This window comes from Agelaius phoeniceus, chromosome 11 (assembly GCF_051311805.1).
Source record: "Agelaius phoeniceus isolate bAgePho1 chromosome 11, bAgePho1.hap1, whole genome shotgun sequence".
Classification (NCBI taxonomy): Eukaryota; Metazoa; Chordata; class Aves; order Passeriformes; family Icteridae; genus Agelaius; species Agelaius phoeniceus.
In genome coordinates, this window is record NC_135275.1 from 22,326,506 (window position 1) to 22,339,156 (window position 12,651).

A 12,651-nucleotide genomic window follows, 5' to 3' on the forward strand; every position below is an offset into this window, starting at 1 on the left:
CCTCAGTGCCTGCACTCCCTAAAATGTAGTAAATAGTAACCCCTGAGGGAGAGCTGCTGGGGGAAGCTCCAGAGGTGGAGACGTGATTTCCATCCCACCTCCACCCCCAGCCAGAGCTGCTCTTGATTTCATTTGTCATCAAAACATTGCTGTGTTTCCTTGGGCTTTTTGTGCTCCCAGAATCCCAGAATAGTTCAGCTCTTTAATCCCCCCCAGTGCCACCCCTGCCATGGCAGAGACACCTCCCGGTGTCCCAGGTGCTCCCAGTGCCCAGCCTGGCCTGGGCACTGCCAGGATCCAGGGGCAGCCCCAGCCCCTCCGGGCTCCTTGGCTCTCTCCAGATGGATTTTTCTCCCTTTTTTCTCTTTCTGCAGCTGAGCCCTGTCCCCACCACGATGCAAAGAACTCCTTTGAGTGCCCTCATCCACCAGGAGAGCTGCCCCAGATGAAACCAATCCATTTCTGTGGCTCTGAGTCCTCACCCAGCGTGGCAGGGAGGGATGTCCAGCCCCTGGGTGGGATGTTTTGACAGAGCCATCATTAAACTGCAGCAAGTTGTGTTTCTCTCACAGCTGGGACATGGTGGCACCTCTAAAAGGAATTATTGTTCAGTGCATGGGTATCTTAATCCTCTCTTTACATTTCCTTTTAGAACCATGTTTATCATTTAAAGCCCACCTCTGTGTGCCTTAATCCGAGACTCTCATTGGATTTTATTTTATATCTGTGATATAAATCTTTGATCCTTATTTTAGCTTTGTCTGGAATGCAACCACTAAGGAACACGCTAAAGATGTCTCTGGTTTTCTGTCAGGATCAGGATTCTCACAGAATTCAGTGTAAGGTAATGCTTCTTCAGTCTGGTTCTCACATTTTAAGAATAAAAGTCAATGAAATGCCACTACAGATATATTTTTTTGGTGCTGTAAATTGCATTTTGATGAATCTTCACTCTGAACCAGCCCTCCTTCAGCAGTGCCAGCAAGCCTCTCTTGTTGCTTCTAGCGAGAATTGTCATGGTGATGCATTCTGTTGACCACATTTTTGAAACACAGATTGTTTCTAATTTTGTTTCTCCAATTGACTCTTGGTACTGCACCATCTCTGTTTCTGGCCTCACTCTCTGTTCTCTGGAGGGTTTTATCACGACACACCGTGACAATCCACACAGGAGCTCTGCCCCCTGCCCTCCCCGCACTGTGGGGAGCCCCGAGGGGCTGGCAGGAGGCTCAGCCTCTACAAAAGGGGCCTGGGGAGACCTTGTGGCTCTGCCCAGCTCCTGCCAGGAGGGGACAGCCAGGGGGGACCTGTTCTGCCAGGGAGCAGGGACAGGAGGAGAGGACATGGCCTCAGGCTGTACCTGAGTGTTTGGGGGGACAGCAGCAGGAATTCCTCCATGGAAAGGGGGCCCAGGCCTTGGCAGTGCCCATCCCTGGGGTGGCAGCTGGAGGTGGCTCTCAGAGCAGGGACAAGGTGGGCATGGGCACTGCCTGGGCTGGGAGGGCTGTGCCAGCCTGGGGTTGCTCAGGGTCCCTGGGAGCTCCCCTGGCAGGAGGTGACTCTGCAGCTCTCCAGATGTACTCGAGATGCTGGATTGCTCTCTGAACATGGGAGAAAGGCACAGAGCAGCAGGGCAGGGCTCCTCAGCCCTGCTGTGCTCCCATGGCAGAGGCCAGGCCGTGCCCTGAGGAGCTCTCAGCCCTCAGAGAGGCTGGCAAGCCTTAAGTGAGCTGAGAGCTCCACGAAGGAATTAAATTTGGCAGTGAAAGTGCAGTACTTAGGTTCCTCTCAAGTAGTCTTGAGATATAAAAGCGTTTCTGTGGGAGTTCTTGGCTGAGAGTGAGGGCTGGGAGAGGAGTCCAGCAGCCTGGGGAGCGCTGCTGCTGGGTTTGTGCCTTCGTCCTGGTGGCCACGGCTCCGGGAGGAAGGGCTGGCCTGAGTCTGAGTGTGGGGATTTGTGTGCATCCATGCAAGGGCACAGGCTCTCCTGAGGGGCTGGAAGGGAGCCTGGAGCTGCCCACAGAGCCCTGAGTGCTGAGGCAAAGCTGGTGCTGAGTCAGCAGCACTGCTCTGGGCGCTTCTGCCTTCCTCCTGCACAGCCCTGGCATCCCTGGGGGATGGAGCATCCCCCTCCTGTCCTGGCACTGAGGGCACTGTGCCCTGGCATCTGGGCTGGGCTGGGCTGGGAGGGACCTCAGAGACCAATCCACTGCACCCCTGCCACGGGCAGGGACAGCACAGCAGCTCTCCAAGGAATGGGGAAATCAGATTAATGCAGGAATGGATAAATCAGATTAATCCAGGAATGGATAAATCAGATCCTCTAGGAATGGGGAAATCAGATTAATCCAGGAAGTGGTAAATCAGATCCTCCAGGAATGGGGAAATCAGATCCTCCAGGAATGAGGAAATCAGATCCTGCAGGAATGGGTAAATTGGATCCTCCAGAAATGGATAAATCAGATCTTCCAGGAATGGATAGACCAGATCCTCCAGGAATGGTTAGATCAGATCTTTCAGGAATGGGTAGACCAGATCTTCCAGGAATGGATAAGTCAGATCCTGCAGGAATGGGGAAATCAGATCCTGCAGGAATGGATAAGTCAGATCCAGCAGGAATGGGCAGATCAGACCCTGCAGGCTCCAGGTGAGAGCTGCTCAGCTCCCAGGGGATGGGAGCAGGGAGCAAGGTGAAATTTGGGCAGTTCCCATGGGCTCTGAACTGCTTCCCACAGCCACAGCAGGGATGTGCTGTGTCCAGCCATGGGCAGGGAAACCCCTGGGACAGCAATTGTGCTGTGAACACCAGCTTTATTTCTGCATAGGGAATGTTATTTCTGCATAGGGAATGCTATTATTTCTGCTCTCCCTTATCTCCACAGGCAAAGCTGTCAGAGTTTTTCAAATAGCACATTTTGCATATTGTATTCCCAAGAATGTTACGTTTCCTTCTGTTGTTCAAGGAATAGCAAATTGAATTTGAGGAATGCTGTTGGTTTTGGCACAGTTTCAGAGAGAGCATTCCAAAGGAAAGGAAATCCTTCACGGAGAACAGGAAGAGGTGAAAGCTGCTGGGTCCTTCCCATTGCCACACCCAGAGGGTCCTTGCTGAGGGACAGGGGGTGGGGAAGGCTGAGCTCCACCTGCACCACAGGTAACGCCAGGCTGGGTGCAAACATAAATATTTTCTATATAATTTGATGGGAAAATTTGATGGGAAATCTAAGAACATGTGGGAGCCAAGGCTTGAAAGATGTCTCAGTGGAAACTCAGCTTGTCCCAAGGCTGAGGAACAAACACAGAACCTGAGGAACAAGGTCCCAAGATATGGAGAAAAATGGGTTTGTTTTCAACAAAAATCTTGATTTTTTAAGAGGTGGCAATTCCTTATAGTTTATACAGATGTCCCCAAATTTTGGGGTCTTTTTTATGTTATGAGGACATTTTGTCATCAGCTTGACAGAAATGAAAATGATTCCATCATTAATGCACAGCCTTGTTTGGCAGCAAAGAGGAGTCTGGAGGAGTCTGTGGCCCTGAACTCCTGGAGTGGGGACACAAATTCTGTGATTTTATTGCAGAATGATAAATTGCAGGATTCACCTCGATGGGAATCCATGGATTCTGTGGCTGCATCCCTGTGTTCTCCATCCCAGGGACTGCTGTGCCTTTGTGTCCCCATTCTAGAGAAGCAATAAAAATTCCCAAAGCCCCTGAGGTGCCAGCAGAGTTGGTGCTTTTCTAGATAAATGCTACTACTAGGTACTGCCTTAAAACCTGGTTTGGGAACATTTGTTGTGATTAAAATAATTCTGAATGACATTTTTTTATATATGGCACTGGTCAAGTTGTGGATGTGACAACTTTTGTGCAAAAATGACTTTTAAATTGAAAATACTGAAATATCTGAGCAGTTGAATTATGGTTGTAGTTTTCCACACCTGGATTTTGCTCTGATCTCACAGTCTGTCCTCACTAAAGGGCTTAACATATTTTATTTTCTTTTTAAATCGAAGTTGTTTTTGATGAAGAGAGCATGTTAAATCCATAGCAGCAATGGGGTGTGAGACCTCTGTTGCTGAGTGTGGCCACCCACGCACCCAAATCCCCAGCCTGGTTTCAGTTCCATTCTTCATTCAGTGCCAGAGCACGTCTGGATTTATGTGAGACCCTTGGAAAAATGGGTTTATAGTGAGCACAACAGAAACTCGGCTGGAATTGATCCTTTCATCCCGAGCACTCAGACCCAGGCCCCCTCTCTGCCTGTTTCACACCTTCCTCAGCTCAGGATGGAGGGAGCCAATCTAAGCAAGCCCAGATTGCCTCAGAACAAATGGCTTTTCTTGTCTGGAGTCCTCTAAACCCCATTTCTGACTCTGGTTTTTAATTTAGTTTGAAGCTGTTTTCCCAAAAGAAGAGATGGTTCAGGGAGCTCCTGTAGGTATTGACAAAGGAGGATTTTCACAAAGTTGGATTTTATGTCTGGATTGGGTTTTATTGGATGGCCACAGTTTTTCCTAGAAAACATCCCTCCTTTCTGCCTGCTCCTTGTTCCCTGGTTTGGATTTTCTCACCTGTTGAGGAAGGAGTGGATAAAGAAATGCCAATATTTTAATTGTTAAAAGAGAGGAATCTGAGCTTTGTTGGGAGGTATTCAGCACTTGCTGGGGTATTTTTTATTTGCTGGATGTTTCTATTGCTCTGTAAAGAAACTCCTGTTGGAGAGGTAACTCTGCAGAAGTGTGAGGAGCTAATTCACACAGAGATAAAACAGTTATGGAAATGAGGTGGGGAGGGCTCATTTATCTGAAAGATTACTCAGGAGCAGCATCAATCACCAGTATTGGATAATGAAACCCTCCTGGAGAGGAAGGCAGTGGCCCCTTATGTCTGAGCACAGAGAAGGGGATTTACCAGCTTCCTGGGGGATTTTATACCTGCCATAAATAGATGGCACCAATATTATTTTGCAGTTAGCTTTGCCTTTGTGCAGCATGGGCAATGATTGGGTTTGCTGGCAAAGCTCAGTGCTCTGGAAAGGTCAGGATGACAACAACAACAAAAAAAAACACAAAAAAAACCCAAACCAGAAATGTTGCACTTAATTAAAAATAATATAAAGAGAAGTACTATTTTAAGGTTGAACATAATATGTGTAATATGCAGGAAGTCAATTAGAAACTCAAATAGCACAGAATTCCAGAATGGCTCGGGTGGGAAGGGACCTTGAGGATCCCTGTGCACCTGCCCAGCTGGGGAGGAGCTGCAGCCTGCCTGGGTCATTGCAGCCCATCCATCTCTGCTGCAAACCAAGGCTGCTGCCTCCCTCCCTGATGCCAGGGGCAGGGCCCCGCGCTGCCCTGGGGCCAGCACAGCTTTCCTTGGCATGGGGGAGGCTGCAGCTGTGGGGCTGTGCTGCCCCCATCCCTCTGGGGCACAGGAAGGGATCTCTGGGAGGGCAGGGCAGCCAGGGGGCATGGGCACAGGGGGATCCTGCCTGCAGCTGCACAGCCTGGGCACCACAAAATCTGTGGAACTGCCTCCCCTCCTCCTCAAACCGCAAAGGCACTCGTGGGGAGAGTCAGATGGGATATTGGGAATGAGGAATTGTTCCCTGGCAGGGTGGGAGGCCCTGGCACAGGTGCCCAGAGCAGCCCTGGCAGTGCCCAAGGCCAGGCTGGATGAGACTCAGAATAACCTGGGACAGTGGGAGGTGTCCCTGCCATGGCAGGGCTGGCACTGGGTGGGATTTAGGGTCCCTTCCCACCCAAACCATTCTGGGGTTCTGAGAAGCCTTTGTCCCTCAGGGACAGAACCATCAAGGGATGGGCCATAAACCCCAGCAGCCCTGTAAAAAATGCTGGGATGGGCAGGACAGCCCCAGCTGAGGCACACAGGCTTCATGCAGTCAGTCATTAAACATCTGCCCCAGATGTGCTCTGCAGCACATCCTTCCTCCACACTGACACACAGGATTGGCTCAGATTGCCTCTGTCTATTACTTTTAAGCAAAAAAACCCTTTAATTTCATATTGTTACAGCAGAATAATTGGTTGAATCAGTGAAACCTTCCCACTGTAGAAAGAAGGAGATGTGTGATTTTTATTTCACGCCAGGCCGTGCTCCCAGCACAGGGTGGGCACTGAGGGGAGGCCCCTCAGGGATGGATTTGTGATTTCCCTGCCCAGCCCTGAGCTCCCTCAGCCAGCACTGAGCACTCTCCATGCAGGGAGCTGGGCTGGCTCTGATCCCTCTGCAGACGGCGCCGGGTACAAAACAAGGCAGATGATCCAAATTGGAGGTAATAGGTGGGAATGTGGGATGCAAGAAGATTGCAGATGCACCCTGAACCTGCAAGATTAATGAGTTTGTGCATCTGCAAAAGGCTGCCTGGCAGAGCTGCTGAAGCCCCAGGCAATAACAGGCACAGGTACTCGACCTCTAGGACCCCCTGTTAGGTGGCAACATGGCCAACAAGAGGGTTAAAAATGTTTATTTGCAGGATGGGGGAATCTTGGCCTGAGATCTGAGAGACTTTTCAGGGAGGGCTGTGACTTCTCCTTTCTGCACTCTGCACAGAATCCTTGCTGAAACTGTTAAATCATAGGCAGCCATACCTTCTTCCTCAGTGCCTTCTTTTAAAGGTAGGTAGAGTTCATTATTTAAACTTTTACCCTGCAAAATTCAGACTCTTTACTCCTTTTTTTTTTTTTTAATTTTTTTAAGTTATTATTTTTTTAGGGCAGGGCAATTCCAGAATCCCAGTGTGGGTGGCCACCAAGCAAACCCAGGCAGTGTCCTGCTGGAACCCCAAATCCCCACAGGCCCCTGCTCTGGGAGCCTCTCCTGTGCTGAGGGAGGTGGCAATTGTCCCTCTCAGGTTTCTGCAGCAGCCCTCCCTGACTCCTGGCTGCTTCACCCTGTTATTTATGGCCAGCCAAACACAGCACGCCGCTCCCACGATGTGCACACACACATGAGCTAAGAACAGCCATAAAAGCTTCTGAGGCCTCTTAATTTCTCCCCTTTGCATCATCTGTCAGGAAGGCTCGCTGGAGATGGGCTGTGCTCACTCAGAGGCACAGCTAATGTGCTCTTCGATGCTGCTGTTTGCAAAATCTCTGACTTATGGGCAATAAATCCCGGGGCTGTGCCTGGCCTGCAGGAAAGGAGAATTTGCCAGCCTATACATTGCAGGTGGCACTTGATAAATGCAGGAACGCTCTGGAAGTGCTTGGGTGCTGGGCTTGAGGAGAGGAATCCCCAAAAACTGGGATTTTGGGAGACAGTCTATCAAAACAAAGTGAGGAACGCGCTGCTGGCGTGCAGCTCCTGCCAAGTGGAAGCTGAAACCAAACTGGCAGAAACACCAGGGACATTTTTTTTTTTCTAAAAAAGCTCCACTCTTTGGGTGTAAAAACCTAGAAAATGTGGGTTTTTCTTGCTGTTTTTGCTCACAGGACCTGCCAGGCTGCTCCTGAACGTGTGTGACACTTTTGCAGCCGTGGGCCAGGTGTGATCCCGAGCTCACCTGGGGCTCTGCAGGGCAAACAGGGCCACAGGATCTCCTCCCACACCAACCCCTTCGGCCTTTGCTGCTCCTGGGTTTTGCCCAGCAGGATTTAACAACTGTGCAACATCCCTGGAACTCCAGGGTTGGATCCTAAATGTGGGGGAAGTCGTTTGGGGAGGGGTGGAAGGGCTGGGCGTTCCAGCAGGCTGAGAGCTCAGGACAAGGAAATGAAGGATTTTCCTCCCTTTGCGCCATCCAGGCAGATTCTGGCAGCTCTCAGCATCCCCTGGGAGCAGGAGAGGGTGAGAGGGTGCCTGCCCCAGCAGAGGATGTTTCTCCTTGTGCAAAATCCAGCAGAATCAACATTAGAACATTGTGCCTGTCATTTAAGGGACACTCATGCTACACTCCGTGTTCCTGGAGGTCTCATCCGGGAATAAAAAGTTTAAATTAGCTGATAAATAGTGATTCATCCTCATAAAAACCCCCAAACAGATCATACTTTTCTTTAACTCAACTCCTGGAATTTTTGGTTAATATCTGACTCCACGGTCTGATCCATCTCCAATTCATCCTCTCTTGTCTGGCTGGTTTTAATAACTGCACACCCTCAGCTGTTATTTTGTTTAGGTAATAGAGAACAATTCAGCCTGAAGAAAATTAATTTTCCTGTTCCACGTGGTTTTGGGTTTCTTTTTTTTTTCTTTTTTCGTTTCTTGTAGTTTTTAAAATGAATTCTAGAAAATAGCAATGAAAATATGGGAGGGAAGTCTGAAGTAAACATTGATTTTTACAGTGCAATAATTTATGGTACCAACTTAATAAGTGGTGTGACACGGGCAGCTCACCCCCCATTTATCATGCATTGATAGTTTGATTCCAGAACTTTTAACACCACTGCTCACTGTGACATAATAAAGGACCTGCCAACATTCCCATTAGAACCATGAGACTTTAGGAGTTGTGCTTCAGCTATAAATATCAGTGTTTGGAATCTACAAATTATTTTGCAGAGTAACAGCCTCGGAATGACGTGTTCCAGCAGCCACAAAGAAATCAGGCTTTGACACTTTTGAACTTGAGGACAACATCTCCCTCCTTCCAGAAGAAAAGGCTCAGGGGTGCTTTTCATTATGTCCACCACCACAAGTTTACCAGCTGGGAGACAGCTCCTGAGCTGAGATAAATCCCTTCAGTTCCCCAGAGGGCAAGGAGGAGCCAGCAGCTTCCATGGAGAGGTTCTGGTGAGGCTGTCTGGAGTGGGGATGGTGGGCTCCAGGGCTGGGCAGGGACACAGAGAGCAGCTGGGCCCAGCTCTGGAGTGCCCAGAGCATTCTGCCCAGGAGGGCACACGGGGGCCTGGGGAGGGCCACTCCTGCTGCAGGCGTCAGCACAAGGATTCCAATGATTCCAATGGTTTCACAATGATTTCAATGACTTCACAATGATTTCAATGATGTCAGCACAAGGATTCCAATGATTTCAATGACTTCACAATGATTTCAATGATGTCAGCACAAGGATTCCAATGATTTCAATGACTTCACAATGATTTCAATGATGTCAGCTCAATGATTTCAATGATTTCACAATGATTTCAATGATGTCAGCACAATGGTTTCAATGATTTCTGCCGGTGTCAGCACAAGGATTCCAGTGATTCCAATGACTTCACAATGATTTCAATGATGTCAGCTCAATGATTTCAATGATTTCACAATGATTTCAATGATGTCAGCTCAATGATTTCAATGATTTCTACAGGTGTCAGCACAATGATTCCAATGATCTCTGCAGGTGTCAGGCACAATGATTTCAATGATTTCAGCACAATGATTTCACTGATTTCTGCAGGTGTCAGCACACTGATTTCTGCAGGTGTCAGCACAATGATTTCACTGATTTCTGCAGGTGTCAGCACACTGATTTCTGCAGGTGTCAGCACAATGATTTCAATGATTTCTGCAGGTTTCAGGCACACTGATTTCTGCAGGTGTCAGCACAATGATTTCAATGATTTCAGCACAATGATTTCACTGATTTCTGCAGGTTTCAGGCACACTGATTTCTGCAGGTGTCAGCACAATGATTTTAATGATCTCTGCAGGTGTCAGCACAATGATTTCTGCTTGTCACACCCTGTAGAAATTTCTCTCACGCCTGAGGGCTCAAACAGCTCCACCTTCCAGGTTTGTTGGTTCAGGAACTCCTAAAAAGAGATGTACGTGGGAAACAGAACTTGTGGGTAATGGGATAGCAATGAAAAATAAGTGAACTGGTGAGCTAAATTCCATTTGTACCTCCAGTGTCCAAAGAACTGTAATGAAAAAGGTGTGTGATTATGTTTGCCTTAGCTTGCTTGTAGGGATTTCATGTGCATTCTGTAAGTCATTAAATAATTTTGTTGGGGCACTGGATCTCCATGTTGGGACTTTATTACCACAGATCACTTGGAAACAGGAAAGAGACCTATGGAATTGGAAAACAATTTACAGTTTGTTGTTTTTTCTTTCAGTAACTAGCTCATTTTAAACCCCATTTTTAGCAAGAAATAATGACTTGCTTTATTTAGAGACTATTTTAAATGCTCTCGAGGTATCTACAGAATATCTTGACATCACAGATAAATCAGGAGCAGACTCAAAATTAGCCCTGCTCTGTTCTATATTACAATATGTTCTATATTTCAGTTACATTATCCAATGCACCTCAGAGACGGGAGGAGAGGCAGGGTCTGTTCTCAAAGCTGTTTCTAACACCTGATTGTCCTCACCCTGGAGTCCTGCCAGGGCTTGTCCCTGAGGCACAGAGCTGGGGGTGTGTGGCAGGGTCTGAGCAGCCCCAGGGTGCTGGGGTTTCCTGGGTTGGTGCTCTCAGTGCTTTAGTTACACACCCAGCAGAGAGGTGGATGCTCATCTGAAGGTGAGGGCAATTAAACTGACCTAATTCCTGTCCAAAATAATCAGGGTAAAACCTGCACTATCCCAAGATGGGCACCAGGGTCTGGCTGTTGGAGCTGCTCTGGGGGCTGCTGCAGGGACAGGATTTGCTCTGTGGTGCCAGAACCATTGAGCTGCTTCCTCAGCTAATTAAAATGTGCTTCATTAACAGTTAGCTTTGTGCCCTCCCAGACTTGGCAGGTCCTTACTGGGATGGATGAGGTCCTTACTGGGATGAACAGGAGCTTTCCATCAAACCCAGCAGTCTCTGGTCCCCTTTTCCTGCCGTGATCCCTCATCTCCTCCAGGCTCTGCTCAGCCCAAAGCACCCCCCAGCCTTTGGGGAGGCAGGAGCTTTGCAGGGTGTGTTTTATCCCTCCCCATGAACACAGGGATGAGCAGGCACCAAATCCTCCCCAGGGCAGTGCTTGGCTGCCCGAGCAGTTTTATTTGCAGCTGGAGCACAGTAGCTCCTGCCTGTGAGCAGCTCTGCAGGACTCCATCCAGCAGGGCAGGGCAGGGATTCTCTCTGTTTGCTGCTGCAGAACACGAGCAGGAGATGCTGAACATGGAGGGACAGCAGCAGGACAGGACAGGGATTGTCCAGCAGGACAGGACAGGGATTGTCCCTGTGTTTGCTGCTGCAGGAGATGCTGAACATGGGCAGGAGATGCTGAACACAGAGGGACAGCAGCAGGACAGGACAGGGATTGTCCAGCAGGGGAGGGCAGGGATTGTCCCTGTGTTTGCTACTGCAGGAGATGCTGAACATGGAGAGACAGATGCAGGACAGGGCAGGGATTGTCCCTGTGTTTGCTGCTGCAGGAGATGCTGAACACGGGCAGGAGATGCTGAACATGGAGGGACAGCAGCAGGACAGGGCAGGGATTCTCCAGCAGGGCAGGGCAGGGATTGTCCCTGTGTTTGCTGCTGCAGGAGATGCTGAACACAGAGGGACAGCAGCAGGGCAGGACAGGGATTGTCCAGCAGGACAGGACAGGGATTGTCCCTGTGTTTGCTGCTGCAGGAGATGCTGAACATGGGCAGGAGATGCTGAACACGGAGGGACAGCAGCAGGACAGGACAGGGATTGTCCCTGTGTTTGCTGCTGCAGGAGATGCTGAACACAGAGGCAGGGCAGGGATTCTCCAGCCAGGCAGGAGAACCAGGATTGTCCCTGTGTTTGCTGCTGCAGGAGATGCTGAGCACGGAGGGAGAGCAGCCAGGCTGCCCTGCACACACCAGCCCCTCCTGCCTGCATTAACCCCAGCTCCAGGAATATTTCCTCTCCTCTGGCCTTGCACCTTGTTGTTGAAGAGAACATATAATAATAATAAAGGAGCATTTGGAGTGATTTGGTTAGAAATCCATCAGACTGTCAGACAGTCTGGTGGCATCAATAATTCCCTATTAAGCCCTCTACACCCATTATGGTTTGTGCTTTTCCTCTTTTTTTTCTCGAAGTTAGTTTCCAGGCAACCAGTAAGAACTGAATTGCATTAAGCTATTAATTCAGCCTTGCATGCCAGCTCCAGCTTCTGCAGCCCAGCTCTTCCTCTCCTGTACCAGTTTTCCTCCTAAAACCCCTTTCATTGGTCTAATCTCCAGCCCAGAGAGCTGGTGTGGAACTGGCAGGCTCTGGGCTGGGTTTGGTCCTTGGTTGGGTCTCAGCCTGGCAGTGGGGGTGGTTTTGAGCAGAGTTCTGAGGAAGGTTGGTGTTGGGCACCAGGAAATGCACAGTGATCCCCTGGCACGTTCTCCATCCCCACGCCAGAGATGGCCCCAGTAAGGCCTGCATTAGGAAGGTTTTTGGGGATTTGAAGGTGGTGGGGTTGGTGATTTGAGGGTGGGCAGCCCTGGCACAGGTGCCCAGAGCTGCTGGAGCTGCCCCTGGATCCCTGGCAGTGCCCAAGGCCAGGCTGGACAGAACTGGAGCACCTGGGGCAGCGGGAGGTGTCCCTGCCATGGCTGGGCTGGGATGAGCAGAAGCAGAGGCTCATTACTGTAATTTGTAATTTGAGCACAGGCAGATGTTATGTCAGAGATCCCTTCCTTCCAGGGGAACACATGGATTTAGGAACGTGACTGATTAATGAGTCCTTGGATGGGCAGTGCTGCCATCAATAATGGAGCAGTGAGGCACAGCAGTAACGAGATGGAACCACCCCGAGCGGGGCAGGGGAGGCTGGGCAGAGGCTG